The following is a 5160-nucleotide window of genomic DNA, read 5'->3' on the forward strand; positions in this document are numbered from 1 at the left end:
TATAATAAACAAATACATACTTATACACAAATACATGCTAATTCATTTTCGATCATCCAATTAAAACGATTTTATTCCAATAGACAAGTGACAATCAGAATTTTATATTGGTGGGTAAAATTAAAACCGGATCCATTATATTTCCTTAAAGATATAATACAAAATATTCAAGGGAATTTGAGTAATGGTTATAATAATAGTGTGGAGTCCTCATATGTATAATTGTATATAAATAAATAGGCAAGTAATAATCAGCATTTTAAATTGGTGTGTAAAAGTAACATCGATTCCATAAAAGCACTCGTACGGACCTTCCGCTAGTTTTTTTTTTTAAAACATGAAAAGAGAATAATTTCAGATATAGTGCAAAGGGAAAATACTTTCACATCTTTTAAGTATGGAATCTTGCGTAAAATTCGACAACACTTAATGTTGTCAACACACTATGATTTTTGCAACAAAACTGCTTTAAATTATCAATGCTCTTAATCTATCTCTACTGGACAAAAAATTGAGAAAAATATTCTTGAAACATTTTGATGTTCAAAACACTGCGTCTATTAACAAATTACAAACATTTTGATAGTTTTTATTACTTCACATATAAGCGTATGTTTGAATACAATGTATACATATTACAAATTTCAAATGATAATGTTTAAAGGTCTTCAAAATATGAAAAACTTTAACGAGGAAAACTATTTAATAACGACACAATGATTAACAGTTTAAGAATGGGTTATTGATTATTATGATTTTAAACAATTTTAAATAAAATATATATTTTATGTTTGTTCAATTTTTAAACTAATATTTACTAATGAAAATTTTGATACATTTCATCCAGTTGTCTAATCACTTTCTACTTATTAACAAGAATTTATTTGCAATATTATATTATCACTGAAAAATATGTTAGAAGAAGTTGATTTTTTTTTGTAATTCATGATCAGTTTAGTGGTTATTATATTTTAATCCTCCTCTTTGAAAATTACACATCGCCACAGTATGCCAGACTGACCGGACGGGCCTGTGGGTTGTCCGGAATCATTTCATATATGTTATTTTTTAAAATGTTAAAAAAAATTGCCATGATGGGTAATTATCAACCTGAACTAGTGTTGAATTGTTAGCAACGTTTGATTGCTTTATTAGTTTAAGAGTGTTTACTGAGACGCAAGTAGTGATCTGTACTCCTTATTGTTTACTGTTGATAAGTATTTACTAAGGCACATCAAGTGACATTAACTTGGTATTTATAACTCCTGACACTATTACTAACAAACGGATGGTATTGTATTGAGTTTTGTTGAGATATTAGCATAACTTTTTGTCCCTATACAATTATTTGTTTGCTACAACATTTGAATATTAACAAATGCTAGACGCATTGTATTGAGAGATTAGCATAACGTTAGACTAACTACAATGTATAAAATTGATAAAAACCAAGTTCCTGAATATCTGACTGATATAATCCCAAACTTACGATGTAATTCATCAAGTTACAGTATGAGAAACTCACAGAATTATAATATACCCAAATGTAGATTGCAAGCTTACAAGTCAACTTTCGTTCCCCTTGTTATTGAAGAATGGAACTCATTACCTCTTAAGGTAGGTCGCGGGTTTACTGCATAAAGATTATTACGAGAAAACATATCCCGGAAATTTGACAAAATGTTCCTTAGAATTTAAAGCGTATCATCTGCAATTTTTATTAAATTTGCCTAAGTAGTTTTAATGTTATAGTACTGTAAACGCGGTATAGTTTTTAATCCTTTTTGACGCTTTTACCATTGAAATATATGGGAAAATGACGTTTTTAAGCCAATTTTGTGAAAATAATTTCTTTTTAAAAGGTTGGATAACTTTTTAAAGATGTAGACGAATTATTTAGGAATTTCAAAATGTCAAGATGAGGTAAAATCAAAACCATTAATATAAAAAAATCAATACGTCTTCTCGCTAGATTTTTTGCTAAATAATTTCAAAGTTTTCTTTTAAAATGCTAAAATTTGGCGTTTATGGCGTAATTAATATCTACAACGTCATTTGTTGAACATAGTCACGTTTTACGGTACGAGTGTAAATATATTGACCTATGGAATATGCAAGAATTAAAAGGTGATATCGATACAAAATTTAATTTTATTCATCATTTAATTTATTGCCGAGACATATTAGGATGACCAGCAACTTATTTTCACTAGTATTGTGAAATTCATATTCTGATCACAAAGTCAGAATGAACGGTATAAATAATCCTCGTGCAGCGACATTAACATGCAGCGACAATGTTCACCGCGAGTGAAAAAATATTAGTACCTGTATTTTTAGGAAATGCATGGTCAATAGGATTTCAGTCATAAAACAAAATTTTGATCACTTTATTTGAAAACGGTAGGAAAAACATCCCTATAGTGAGGAAATAAGTGGGCGAGGGGGGGGGGGGGTTACCTGCAATGTTCTTTCTATATTAGTCGCAAGCTATAGTATTTGGCTCTAAATCTAAAGCATTTTTTAGTTTCGAATTTTCTGAATTAAATTTTAATATGCAAAATGTAAAATACTTGCATTTGGCTTTTACATGTTGAGCTTTTGTCATAAAAAATATATAGAAAAATATTATACTTGTAAATTGTTTACAGTGTTTTGTAAGTCTTAAAATCCAGATGTTTGAATAAATTTTATTTTTAAATGCATTTCACAATTTATTAGCAAGCAAAACAAGGCGACTGCACGTTTTTAAATAAATAACAACCAACCAATATTAATAATGATAATTTAAAAAAAAAAAAAAAAACAGGAAAATACTTGTAATTAAATATAACTCGTTTTTAGTGATGAGGAATAATTTCCATCCTGAAAAGTATACGCATATTTTCGCCCCGGTTTTGATTTAAAGTCAAGTTCCCCTGATTTTCAAATAACGTGCGCACATACAATCACTCAAGTTACTCGCTAAGCAATTTTTTATTCATGATAACTTTCTTTCAGCAAGCCATAACTTTAACGCTGATTTATTCTGATTGACTTTTAGCAGTTAAGTTACACTTCTTTCTTACACTGCTTTCATTTGGTATTGTATTTAATTAGTCCTAAGACATTACATATAATCACACCAGAATTCAGACTGAATTTTAATCATAAAACATGTACGAGGTTTACGTACAAAAGCATGCACTTTTTGTTAAATCTACTTTTAAATTCGTACAGACTTGAAGTCATTTGCAGAGAATTAAACGGGAAACAACGTGACGTTGCTTTTGTGACGTAACTGACGTCATAATCAAATGTGCACAAAACAACCGCTCGAATCGTCAAAATTGTGTACCAAAATTGATGACAAAAGCAAACCCGCGACCTACCTTAATGTAAAAAATTCTTCCTCGTTATCTATTTTTAAAAACTTTATTTCTTACAATAAACAAATGCCACCCTCTTACTTTAGTTATGGAACTCGACGCTTAAATATATTTCACACGAGGCTTAGATATAACCGTGTGCTTAATAGCGATCTTTTTCGATGTAATGTAATCTTGAGTCCACTATGTTCTTGTGGAAGAGTAGAGGATACTCATCATTATTTCTTCTCATGCAAAAAATATACAGAAGCCAGGAAAGATTTTTTTGACAAATTTTGCGAATGGGTAAATTACACACTGTCGATACTCACACTTTACTCTGGGTAGACAGTATTAAAATCGTTAAATGATGTTGAAAATTAATACCTATTTTCTATTGTACAAACTTTTATTAAAAAGTCAGGACGATTTGGTTGATACAATAACTAGACAGTATTAAAATCGTTAAATGATGTTTAAAATGAATACCTATTTTCTATTGTACAAACTTTTATTAAAAAGTCAGGACGATTTGGTTGATACAATAACTATTTCTAATTGTAAATCTTATACAGCATGTCTATTACATATGGAATGTATTCTTTTGAATGTGTTTTACTCTGATTATTATATATTATGTTTTTCTGTGTTATTTCATTTTAAGCTGAAACCCATGTATGTAAATATGTTTGGTATAATGTATATGTAGGGAGAGGGCGTAATAAGTTTTTAGAACTTTTGCCCAATCCCAATTGTAAAGTATAATCAATAAAATATGTTCAAATCAAATCAACATTTTTATGTCCCTATACAATTAGTTGTTTGCTATAACCTGACATTTTATGTTTATACTCACTAACTGAAGAAATCAATAGTTCAATCTTTATTCAAGACCTAAGGGCATTAGATCTATTTGCAGTTGTTAAAGGGTTTTTTAAGTGTGGTGTTTAGATTAACATTTGTAGGAAAGGGTGGTTGGTTTGTTTTTATTTCAGATGAAGACCGCAGAGCCAAAGAAGAGTATTTTTGTACATTTATTTGATAAAATCTAACTAAATATTAAAAAATATATATATATATCCTGTTGTCTTTCGTTCAACTTTCAGCCCCACAATGTTACTCCGCTAAACATAGACAGCCGTAAGTCGTTACAGTTACATTAATTTGCCGATGTTCCTAAATGGCATTTGACGCCGACCCATTGATGTTGATTAATCTAATTCAAACAAGATGTCAATTATCGGTCATTTGATAGCTATGCAGAGCAAATATATGTACTGTGTAAATCAAAAAGACGCTCTATTTTATGTTTAACATAATTGAATGTTGAACGAAAGAGAACATTGTGTTTTCTTGAAGAATTTTCAGTAGAACATGTAGAAAAAAAGAATTATGTTACAGTCATGGCACAATTTTCACTAAAACAGAATATATATTTGAATTGAGTAACGTAAACCAACATTTACTTGCGTGCTAAAATATCCACAAAATTCGCGACCTACTTTAAATCACGAATATAATTCACTATTTATTTTGCTTAATATTTGTAAAGAGTGTTTTCTTATTCGAGAAATTTAATTGTTGTGGCTTAATTTCTTGACCATTCGCTTGTAAAAGGTGACGCGAGTTATAGTTGATTTAGAGTACAACTGTTTATTTCTTTCAGTTGTAATATCCTTTGCTTTAATTAAGGCTACTCTTTTTTACCACCCTTTGCTTTAATTACGGCCACTGTTTCTTATAACTTTCATGAATACGAATTATTTATCATTGTCAAAAGTTTCTTTAGTTATAAAAAGTTTTCTCACACAGA

The sequence above is a fragment of the Saccostrea cucullata genome, unplaced genomic scaffold (assembly GCF_032062105.1).
Source record: "Saccostrea cucullata isolate Sc308-1 unplaced genomic scaffold, CSIRO_AGI_Scuc_v1 ctg322, whole genome shotgun sequence".
NCBI lineage: Eukaryota > Metazoa > Mollusca > Bivalvia > Ostreida > Ostreidae > Saccostrea > Saccostrea cuccullata.